The following is a 12,220-nucleotide window of genomic DNA, read 5'->3' on the forward strand; positions in this document are numbered from 1 at the left end:
ACTGTTTTAAGGTGCAGTTGCAACTTATGCTACGTGGGAAGCACAAAATTACAAGTGTATGTGCGTATTTTGCAGCATCTCCGTGCGATAGTGAATCAGCCTATCCCGTTGCCAGGCTTTTTAACGCAGTCCATGACAACAACCTTAACTGCTTGCAATATTTTGTCATCGATGCAGTACCATCAAACAAACGGGGCGGCAACCAAGAGAGGAAGTTGCACCAGCTCGAATCCAGATATATAATCGAGCTCAACACCAAATCTCCGTTAGGGCTGAATAGAAGATGTGCACAATTTCTTGTGAGCCAACTGCATATACAATGGTGTTACGGGCTATCAGCAACAGGGTCAGATATCACCCTGGGGCTTGTAACTGGTGTGTGTATATTGATTCGTAATTGCAATGCTCTGCTAACCATATTGAGATAAGGAAATACGAATTGTTCTATACCAGGGGGCTTCCTGGTTATGAGATTTCTTCAGAGTTGTGTAAGAAAATACCCAATTTTTTAAAGTGGATGTAGATATGTGTGAGAAGTTGGCCTGGCATATTCTGGTCACTAGTTATAGTGGCCACCTTGTACCAGTCCAATTCGACTCTTATGGTAGATAGGTTTAAGACAACCTTTTAAAGAAAGCTATCCTAGTGGTAGTTGTGGAGAGCAGCCTTCAGGCTAAGTCTCTGAAGAATGTAAAGCAGCTTGTTTTACCTTATCTCTTGAATTACCAAATGAAAGGACACCACACAGGTATATATATCCAATATATATGTATTTATTTCTAGACACACTCTACTAATCTCTTTATGAGATTAGAAGTCAGGAACATATGCACAAATCAATGTTTCACAACAAATTAAGCACTTATATGGCTGGTGCCCTAGGGGCGTACCAGACCATATACTAAAAGAGGTATAAGAAGAACGACTTGAGAAGGGAGAAGGCCTAATGTCTTCAGAAGTGCTGGGGCCTCACTAATCCACCCAAGGCAGGTAAGTAAAGGACCCACGGGAGACGCATGCAGTGTGAGAACACAGCAGCGGATCCCAATAGACTTCAATGGAGCAAGTCGCGGTTGGATTTTTAAAGTTTAGGGTACTTCGGGAGAGTCTACAATCAAGTCACTTACAGGGTAAGTAGTTCGAGGGCCAACACACACAGGAGCACCGGAGTGCACGAGTTACCTCACCCAGGGAGGCCGGGTGCATAGGTGTCTTTTGGTGTCGGGTCGCGGCATCGCTTTCAATGGAAGCCAAAGAAGACTTGCTGCTTGTGAAGACAGAAGTGTCCGGTGGAATCCAAGGCTGGATTCTGAAGAAAGTAGACCTGAAAGCAGTGGAGACAGTGTTCAAAGTCACTTGCCAGTGACCCGGGGCCAGGAAGCTGGATGCCCACAGAAGTCGGGTGTTTTCAGGTGATCACGGCTGTCTTGACTCTTCAGCCACGAGGTCCAGGAGGCGTCGACGACCAGGAGCTGGATTCAGAGTTTCCCAGGAAGTCTGCAGCTTACTGAGGTGTCGGCAACCGGATTGGAGCCAACAAGCCTTGGCAACAGCAAGTCTTGTGGAATGTGAAGAAAGTCAGCGGTGGAGACCAGCAAGGTCTGAGGGACTCACCCAGCAAGGGTAAGTCAGGGAAGGCTTGGAGCAACCAGGGGAGCCCTTTGGTTCGATGAAAAAGTCTTTGGGGGACCCACATACCAACCGGCAAGGGATCGCGAAGACTCCTCGGGAGGATTCACTTCACAGGAGCCCACGTTCACTCGGGACTAGGTAGGCCTCTGATTTTCGGTGGAAATCCTGCTGGAGGCTTGGACCACACGTGGTCCAATGCACAAGTTCGTAGAACGTCGTGAAGGGGTTGCACTCGACAATAGTGCACGGTACCCAGGTATTGCTGTTCCTCGTCACTCGTGGGGTCCACTCGCCTCAGTTTTGCTGGGGACTCACAATGGCCATCGAGATGTCAGGAAATCCACTTCCGGGGCTGCAGGGACTTCGGACTCCGGCGGGAGCGGGAAAGTTTGCGACCGTTGATGCAAAGTTTTGGTGCCTGCCAAGCAGGGGAGTGACTCCTTGACTCCAAGGGAGATTCTTCAGTCTTCCAAAGGTAGTGGAACGTCGAAGGTCCAGGATTCTTCTTCCAGAGCGTCGTCCAGGTAAATCTAGTTTGAAATGGCGGTTTCCCTATCTTATACTAAAGGAAAGGGAGGGACTAGCTCTATGACCACTCCTTATGGGAGGGTCAGGGGAGTGGGTGGTTACACCCACTTCCCTTTGTCCAGTTTCGCGCCAGAGCAGGGGCACCCACCCAGCCCCAATACACTAAATCCTGTCTGGAAGGTGGTTACACCTCCCTGTGACACGATGCCTATTGTTGGACCTCCTCCACTGCGAGTTTCGGTCAGCAGCAGGAGGGCAGTCACGTGTCTGTGCTAGTGGCATCCATTTTGTGATGCCAGGGATCTTTCAGGATTCTACTGTTTCCCCACAGTAGGTACATGTCTATCCCTCTAGAAGGGTGGGATCATACTCCCACACCCGTTACTGGTGTGGGGGTATGATTCCAAGGCATTTGATACCAAACACGACATGTTTTGATGCAGCCATCCCAAAGTTAGCATTTACCGCTAGGCTATAATGCACTTCAGAGTATATGGTTTAACCGCATCCACAAACCGCTACAGAGAATAGACTGAGAGCTGCAGAGGGGCCCTGCTCAGGCAGAGGCACACCCTCACATGGAAACCAAGCACCCTGCCCTCAGGATTGATAGGGCCTGCCTTAGGGGTGACTGATAGGTTTATATGTGTGTGTAAGGTGAGATATAGGGAACCTATACCTCAGTGAGGAGTGCTAACACTACCTCACCCAGGCTGCAGTAGCAGGCCTGTGGTGTCAGATTTAGTCTGCTTCCCAGGGGTGGCATAATATATGCTTCAGCCCCTGGTAGGCCTGTGAAGTACCTATGCCCTTGGTACCTAAGGTACCATATACTAGGGGCTCGTAAGGTACCACAGTATCCAATCACTAGTGCATCTAATATGCACTCCAAGTTGTTTAGAGAGAACAGGGAGGCTGGGGCCCTGATTGGCAGGGACCCAGCCAGTCTATAGCCAGAAACCAGTGTTAACATCAGAAAAAAGTGGGGGCAACATAAGTGCAGATCCTACTCTCTTACAATATGTGACATAAGGTATTGGTACTTAGTATTGTCAAATCAACCATACATCCCACTGCGCCAAAGTTGACGAAATATGTGCTTAATCATTATGAGCATCCGCCATTTGATCTAATTGTTTTATATTTATTGCACTTTTGAGTCTATAATTCCCATTTGCACTTTGCACGCTTCAGTACTGTCTCGGCACTAGCACTATGTATACAATGATTTACATAAAAAAAGAGTAGGCCCAGCCTTTTGCGTATTTGCACATTAGAGGATCTAACAAGTTGTTGTTTATATTTAAGGACAATATTTATTGATTGCACTTTGCACCTTAAACCAGTCGGATACGAACAGGCATAAAGAAATGATTATTGTTGTCTCACATTCTTGGTTTTAAGTCTTTAAAAAAAAGTTGCGTGGCCCTTTGGCGCACTACCCATGCAGGGAGTGTATATATGTTATACAAACATTTATTACCTTATCAAGCACTATGCTCTTTAAAATGTAACCTTTATGAATGTAACCCCTGTACTGGTACGCATTGGATGCTAAGATTGTAAATAAGGAGGGTATGTTTGAGACAACTTGAGCAAAATATCAACTGGCAACATGCACTATGCACTTTATTTAAAAGCAAAATCAAGCGTTTGTTCCTTTTATACTGTTACAATGAGACTATGGACAGATCAGTAAACAAAGGCTGGGAGAACTCACAATGAATATAGAAATTGTAAAAACGGCAAATTAATGTGCTAAACTGTGGTTAATTTCAATAGGTGGGCGCATCTAGATTGACTATTAATGCGTCACACATAACTTTATATTTCGGTTTACCTAAATATGTTAAAGAGGTGTATACATGCACAGTATTTTGTCTATTTCTGTTGAGTGCCGACCACGTCACAGGAAGCTTCACTTTCCCTTTAAATACCCGGTTATGTAAGCCGTATGTCATGTGATCAAGGACACTTTGTCCGAAATGCGTCAGAGGCAGCACCGTTAATTTAATAAAGCATCAAGTTTGGCACCAGCTATACCTTGAGTCCGTGTTCCTGAGTGTGCGCGACTGCACTTGGGATTTGTGCAGTTGCATTTTATTTAGCTAAGTACACTTTGGACTAATTACAGGACGTGGGCTTTAAGACACAGACTGGTGACTTTGAATTTCTGCGCCTAGCGCAACAGGCTGATTACGGACAATCTTTGGCAAATTAAGGCAGTATAAGCATTATGCTGATATGTGTACTACATTGTGTTGCATTATTGTTTTTATTTCATACCATGAAATTGTATGTTATATCATCCATATTCTTTTGGTCAACGATAGTGCATCATAGAACAATGGGTTTATGTCATGTTACTGCTTTTAAACCAAAGTATGTCTTCTATGTCCATGCTTATCTAGAGTGGAAAGCAATATAAATACTTACTGAATTTTAGTGCCAAGTAGATTGTTAAAGGCTGCTGCGCAGCCGAAACGCGTCTGTCGCAGGGTCTGGGGAGACACAAGAAAATAAATATTGCCACATCTTGACAGCTTTGTGTACGTGCCTTCTTCATATGGAGTAGGATTTGGAGTGCCTTTAAATTCAGCGTTAGCGGTTCAAACGCTGTCCACGTAACACCAGTCATTTGTGGCTCTCCCCTTTGACCGCATTTTCTTGGAGGAGCATGGGAGTGCTAGGGGGGGAGCCCCCAAGGATCACACCAGAATGAGGATGACAGCAGTGGGAGCCATGGAGCGAGGCGGTTTTGCCGACTGCCAGCTCGGGGTCTGAGGGTCCCCAGCCTAGAAGACTGGTGCCATTTGGTGACTGGGCACCGCGGATGCTGATGCAGCTGTGGTGATGACGTAATTGTTGTTGATCGGTCTCCTGCGTTTTGTGCCCATTTTTAGGTCTCGGCTCGAAGGCTGCGCTTGCGCAGTCTCGCTCCGAGATTTAATGTTTAGGAGTGGGGCTTTTTTTTACCTCTTCTCCATTGGCTGGCCTCTTAAATGCTGGTCAGCCATTGGAGAAGAGGTTTGTCTCTCCAAACAAGCCCCGTCTTTTTCGGATTCGGGGGCGTGTTTTTTCGAATCTTTCTCTCCTATGGAATGTAAACATTCCAGCCAATGGCAAGAGGAGAGAAAGAAAAACACGCCCCGGATTCCGAAAACGACACTGCGTTTCTCCGAGGCATTTCTGCTTGACCTCGTAGAAAGGCGGTGGTTTTCATGGCGACTCCCTTGAATGATTGTTGCGCCCCCGATGACTATATGTGGATATGCATAGAAGTACGTGCATTATTCCCCTGTATATAAATCATTATATAGCTCAACCCTGTGTTCAGCTTAGCAAACCAATATTTCATTCATTTTATATTTTACTGTGTTCCACACATATATTCTTTTTCCATTCGCCACCGATTTTGCGCCTATTTCTGGTTACATTTGAAGCTGGTATTCTCTGCAGTTTTACCTCATTGTACAGTAATATTTGTCAGGTTACGCCCCCCCCCCCCTTCTTCTTACGCCTCTTTCGCTCTCTGCTGCAGGCGGGGTGCTTAACTCCAGAGCCCAGTGTGTGTCTGTGCACCTGTGCGTGTGTGCTGCCGGCGGCGGGGGTGGTGACAGCGGTGCCCCCGGGCATTGGTGCCCACCAGCGGGGCCCAGGCTCTGCCCCGGGCATCGATGCCTACCAGCGGGGCCCAGGTGCTGTCCTCGAGTGAACACAGGCCCGGCCTGGGGAGCGCCTGGTGCCCACGCACACTGCAACCTGGCGCGCAGCGCTACATGAAGTAAAGACACCCTCCTCGGCGCAGCGCCTGCCAGGCTCAATACTTTCTATTTAATGGGAGCATATTGTAGCGATGTGTGCGCCCCTTTCCGCAAACATCACATTTTGCATGTGTAGAGAGGAAGGAGGTGCGCAATATTTAAGCGCACAGGCGTCTTCGGTGGAATATTGTTCACAAAATGTATTTCTCGTATACTGTCCTCTCCTTCACACACACTCGCAGTTGTCTCTCTGTTTCTCTGTCGTGTTTCTTTCTCTCCCCCTTTCTTCACGCCCACACTCCACCCTCTCTCTCTGTCTTACCACCACCCCTCGGATTCCCCTCTCTTGTCGGTGAGGCACCTCGCCCACTGTTTTAATTATTTCACTGCATGTGTTGAGACAGGGGGTGCAACCAGCGCCTCGCCTCCCCCAGAAGGCGCTTTTGGAACCAGCTCTCTGCGGGGGCCCTTCGCTCTGACAGAAAGGTGGGGGTCTGCGCACACAGCGCCACGTTATTACCACACGCCCTCCTTGAGCGCACACCATGGGTGTGCACGCCCCAGTACGTCACCTGCCAATCTTCTTATTACCTTCTATGTATAGTTTCGTCTTATATTTGCACCCAACAGCAGCCTCCTGGGGGCCCTCACTGCAACCCCCCCACGCCTACCCTCCCAAAAAGCACACCCGAAAGATCCGAAGTCTGGCTTCGAGGCACTGAAGAGTCTTTCATTCGAGATGTGAATATTTCAGACAGAGCCTTTGCAGAAACACAAATGAAGTCAACACAGTCACAGATGGCTGTGTGAGGGTGTGTGCAGATCGGATGTGCTGTGTGTGATGTGTTCAGGGAGGGATCTGTGTTTCATATGTAAACAAACACACAGCAATATATATGCTATCTCAGCGGTGTATTTTAAATTATATTTCCTTTTTTTCAGGGCTTGGCTGTATTTCCTTTTTTTTTTTTACAATTTAATTAGTGTTAAATTATATGTTAATCAGTATCCAGTATAATTTTCCAATCACCCTCATTTTTCATTTTCACATGTGTTCATAAGTAAACACACACAGATGCATTCACATCTATCACACATACACATATGTGCACATACACACCCCTATATATCTATACACAAACTATAAACCATACATATATTTATGTATAATTATACACACACACATACCCTTTTAATCAGATGCCAGCCGTGTGCCCTCGTGTATAATTCTGTTCACGTATCGGGCTCCGACCCATTTCTAACGCTTTTATCCACTACAGAGCCCGTGCGGCGCCAGCCCACGTGCCCCCCACACACTTGGCTTTGAACTCAATCAATCAAGATATTTGTAAAGCGCGCTACTCACCCGGAGGGTCTCAAGGCGCTAGGGGAAGGGGGGGGGGGGGGGGTCCGCTACTGCTCGAACAGCCAGGTCTTGAGATGCTTCCTGAAAGAAAGGTGGTCTTGGGTAAGACGGAGGTGGATGGGGAGGGAGTTCCATGTCTTGGCTGCCAGGTAGGAGAAGGATCTTCCTCCCATGGTGGCTCTCCGAATGCGTGGAGCGGCGAGTGCGTGGCTGGACGATCGTAGCTGGCGGGTGGGAGTGTAGAAGGTCAGGCGGTTGTTGAGGTACCTGAGGCCCAGGTCGTGGAGGGCTTTGTGTGCGTGGGTAAGGAGTCGGAACGTGATTCTCTTGCTGACGGGGAGCCAGTGAAGGTCTTTCAGGTGTCTGGAGATGTGGCTGTGTCGGGGGATGTCCAGGATGAGTCGTGCGGAGGCGTTCTGGATGCGTTGGAGTCTTTTCTGTAGTTTGGCTGTGGTTCCGGTGTAGAGGGTGTTACCGTAGTCCAAACGGCTGGTGACGAGTGCCTGGGTGACAGTCTTCCTGGTTTCGGTGGGGATCCATCGGAAGATCTTACGGAACATGCGTAGGATGTTGAAGCATGATAATGAGACGGCGTTGACTTGTCTGGTCATCGAGAGGGAGGAGTCCAGGATGAAGCCCAGGTTGCGTGCGTGGTCCGTTGGTTTGGGTCCGCTGCCCAGGGCAGGGGGCCACCAGGAATCGTCCCAGGCAGAGGGTGATGGTCCAAGGATGAGGACTTCCGTCTTGTCTGAGTTCAGTTTCAGGCGGCTGTTCATCATCCACTCGGCTACGTCTTTCATTCCTTCGTGTAGGTTGGTTCTGGCGGTGGCTGGGTTGTTGGTGAGGGAGAGGATCAGCTGGGTGTCGTCGGCGTAGGAGATGATGGTGAGGTTGTGTTGGCGTGCGATGGCTGCGAGGGGGCTCATGTAGACGTTGAAGAGGGTGGGGCTGAGTGATGATCCTTGTGGTACGCTGCAGATGACTTCGGTGGCCTCGGATCTGAACGGGGGGAGGCGGACTCTCTGGGTTCTTCTGGTGAGGAATGAGATGATCCACTCCAGGGCCTTCTCTTGGATTCCGATGTTGCGGAGGCGCTGCACCAGGGTGCGGTGGCAGACAGTATCGAATGCTGCGGAGAGGTCTAGGAGGATGAGGGCCGCTGTTTCCCCGTTGTCGAGCAGGGTTCGGATGTCGTCTGTGGCTGCGATGAGGGCGGTCTCGGTGCTGTGGTTGGCTCTGAAGCCGTACTGCGAGTGGTCGAGGGATCCGTTCGTCTCGAGGAAGGTGGCAAGCTGTCTGTTGACGGTCTTCTCGATGACTTTGGCGGGAAACGGGAGGAGCGAGATGGGGCGGTAGTTCTTGAGGTCGGTGGGGTCTGCTGATGGTTTCTTCAGGAGGGCGCTGAGTTCGGCGTGCTTCCAGCTCTCCGGGAAGGTGGCAGTGTTGAAGGAGCAGTTGATGATGTCCCGGAGTTGGGACACACGCCCCCTTCATTGTAACCGTGTGTAGTGCAGACACCTGGGGGCGGAGGGGGTCACTCACACATGCCCCTGAGAACACCACGATCACAGGTGTGTCTGCGGCCCACCCCTCCCTGTGTACGGAGGCCACGTACGCGTGCAGTTATCCAGATCACCTTGGGGGGGGGGGGGCGCCCCGCCCTCAGTCTCCTCTCACACCGAAGTGATGTGTGCACTTTTAGTGATCTCACATGTGCACGCGAGCCCCTGCGCCCCAGGTGCGATGCAAGCAGGTACATGCGTGGGGATCCTGTCTAGACCCCCCACCCCCGGCTTCTTACACTGACTCTGTACTGCGCGTCATGAGGGGCCGTCATGAGCTTTTAGATCCCAGAGACCCGAAACCCTAATTTCTTAGGAATTGACAATGTTCAGAGAAGAAGCAGAAACGACGCCCAAGATGTGTGCAAAGGAACATTTTCAGGGATTATCCCGACTTTAATCATATATGTGATGCGTTAACACACAACAAAGGGTCATTTTCTCAAAGTGAATTTTTTGGGGGGTTATATTGATTTTTCAATAATTTTGGTTATTTAGTTAGCATGTTTGTAATATTCAAATGGACACAATACCATCTACACATGCCTGCACGAGTAGAATCGATTTTTTATTTAATTTGATGAACTTTCAAATCCTATGGGGTTCTTAATTTGTGACCGCGTAGGAAGTATCATACAACGGTATTATCTTTATTTTAAATGTTTTTCCTTTTTTCCACCACATCCCACCTATCAAAATACAATTTCAACATTTCGCATACGAATAGTAAAATATTTATATTGTATTTTTACCTTTTAATGTTGGCGCTTTTATTTTTTGGGAACAGAAGAAAACGCATCAAAGTTAAAATAAAAAAAAATGTAAACCAGTCTACTATGTTTCTGTAAGTTTATTCGAGGTAGATGGAATGTGGTAATGTTAAAGAGACTCTGAAATAGTATTTTTCCTTTCTTCCTAACGTTGCTAAAGATATACAGTAAAAGTAAGTATATATATATATATATATATATATAACTCGCCTATGATGCACTCTTACACACATCTATTGAAAAAACATACATTTCAGTGTATTTTAAAATCGAAACTAAACCCTGTGGTAAACATGAAAAAAATATTCGAATCACTTTTTAATAATAAAAATGGTCTGATGGGCGGGGCTGTTTGTCTGTTTTGACAATTTTCCCATAAGTTTGAAATGCGGTTCTACACGGCTTGCAGTCATCTAGTAAAAATATTTACATATGAGCGACACTTAAGCCGAGCTAACGGGGTACAAGCAGTGCCCCTAGGTGGGCGGTCTTTAGAAATACAGGGGCGCAGTTTAGGGACCAGACGACCCTTCAACAAATGGGCTTCCCATGTTGGAGTTTTATATCCTCCTGTCTGCATTTCTATAGCTGCTGCTAGCGTGTGTGCGGACTCGTAGCGCTTTTAGTGTGTCAATTACGTGAGATGTGAGGAGTCCGCAAAGTGCAGAAATCGCGGCTAATATATGGGTCATACAGGCGAATGTCTTGCAGCGCCGACCCCCACTCCTCACCCCCTTACGCCCCCAAATATTTGCTCACTTCGAAAATAGTATTTCTGAATAATATATATATTATACCGTAGGACCAGAAATACGTGTGCCTTGAGTCGAATGTATCTCGTAGTGAGTCAAATATGAGTTAGAAAGGCAACATTAGAGCCTCCACCAGAGAAACGTTTTGTTTCCTCAAACAATGTATAACCGAGTCGTTTTGCCTCCCTTTCCTACGTTTACTGGCCCAATTTCTGCCTGTCTTAAAATCTTGTTTAGAGTATTGTAGGTGGGCAGGTTGGCAGCGTGCCAGGCCAGGGGCACACCGGAAGCGCCTGCCTGTGAGCCGCAGCGTTTGCAGTACAAACTCCCGCAGTGACAGTGCATGCCCTCATTCCCTTACTGCAGGGATGAATAATAAACGAGCACTGGCAAAGCCAATAGGTCTGGCGTTGCCTGCCAGGCTTTGAAGATACCTGCTTTGTGTGTGTGGCTTTGTGTAAGTGTGGGAGGCTCTATATGTGTGCGCCTCTGTGTGTGGCTCTGTGTGGGTGACTTTTTTTGTAGGTGGCTCTATGCGTGGGTGGCTGTCTGTGTGTGGGTAACTCTGTGTGGGTAACTCTGTGTGTGTAGGTGGCTCTGTGTGGGTGGCTCTATTTGTGTGTGAGTTGCTCTGTGTAGGTGACTGTGTGGGTGGCTCTGTGTGTGTGGGTGGCTCTGTGTATGTGGGTGGCTCTGTGTGTGTGGGTGGCTCTGTGTGTGTGGGTGGCTCTGTGTATGTGGGTGGCTCTATTTGTGTGATGGTGGCTCTGTGTGTGGGTGCAAATGCAATAGGTCTCGAATTTGAGAGTGATTAAGCTATTGACATTGTAAATAACAATGCCGTTTCTTTAAATGTTTTAAAAACAAAAACATAAACAAAAATAATGTCATGAGCAATGCCAATAGCTCTAACTTTAACAATGGCGAGACCGTTGCATTGTAAATGCTTGTTTCTCTTTTTTCAATGCTGTGTCTAATTAGCGGCATAAAGACATTAAGTCATTTTCCTGGTTTTTGGAATTCAATTTATGTTCATTGACTTTCTCTTGCTTTGGCGATATAAATTCGGTTTGTTCATATATTTAGGTCTCTGGACCATCCGGTCTGCCGAAGGCAGAACCGGAAGTCGAGAGATTTAATGACTTGGAGAAGAGGGGCTTGATCCCGCCCCTCTTCTCCCCTGTTCTCCATTGGCTGGTCTCTTCAATGCTGGCCAGCCACTGGAGAAGAGGTCCCGTCACTCCGATCAGGCCCCGTCCTTTTCGGATCGGGGGCGTGTTTTTTGCAGAAAGTCTCATTCTCTCTTCCAGCCAATGGCTGGAGGAGAGAAAAGACAAAACACGCCCCCGAATCCGAAAAGGACGCTGCGTTTCTCCGAGGCATTTCTGCTCTGCCTCGGAGAAAGGCGGTGGTGTCTTCCGGTGCCCTCGGCAGCAATCGTTTGGTTTGTGATTTTTAATGGCTTTGTTTAAAACTTTGTAGGTGAACACTTCGGCGACTGCTGTTTCCCGCGCTACATAAAGTACATTCCAGTGGCGCACTATTAAAGTAAACACTGCGTAAGCAGAATCTAACAGGTCGTACATTCCTGTCCGCTCCAAGCTGCCAGAAGTGCCCGGCATGCTTTTAAGATACGTGCCTGTGGCGTGCCTGACAAGCCCAGAATGGAAGCTCATTGAACTCATTCGGCGCATGGTGAGGCGCTCACGCGGCAACAGGCAAGGCAGGGTTCTAGATCATAATCTATGCACACATTTTGGTTAGGCTGCGTTTTAGAATTATTTTTGCCATAGGTGGTTTTACAGTCGACATCTTATCAATATGAGCTCAAATCACCTTTGCCCGT

At 47.9% G+C, this 12,220-nt stretch overlaps 1 protein-coding gene and 1 long non-coding RNA gene across 2 annotated transcripts in view; one reads left to right on the forward strand and one right to left on the reverse strand.

Moving 5' to 3' along the window:
• LOC146869948 (uncharacterized) overlaps positions 1 to 5,056 on the reverse strand; it is a 126,628-nt gene extending 121,572 nt beyond the window's left edge. The window contains exon 1 of the long non-coding RNA XR_014981548.1: positions 4,597 to 5,056. This is a non-coding gene — a long non-coding RNA (uncharacterized LOC146869948). The remainder of the gene's footprint in view (positions 1 to 4,596) is intronic.
• IPO4 (importin 4) overlaps positions 1 to 12,220 on the forward strand; it is a 3,494,625-nt gene that overhangs the window by 1,008,913 nt on the left and 2,473,492 nt on the right. The window lies entirely within an intron of this gene.

Source organism: Triturus cristatus, chromosome 1_1 (assembly GCF_964204655.1).
Source record: "Triturus cristatus chromosome 1_1, aTriCri1.1, whole genome shotgun sequence".
Taxonomy (NCBI): Eukaryota; Metazoa; Chordata; class Amphibia; order Caudata; family Salamandridae; genus Triturus; species Triturus cristatus.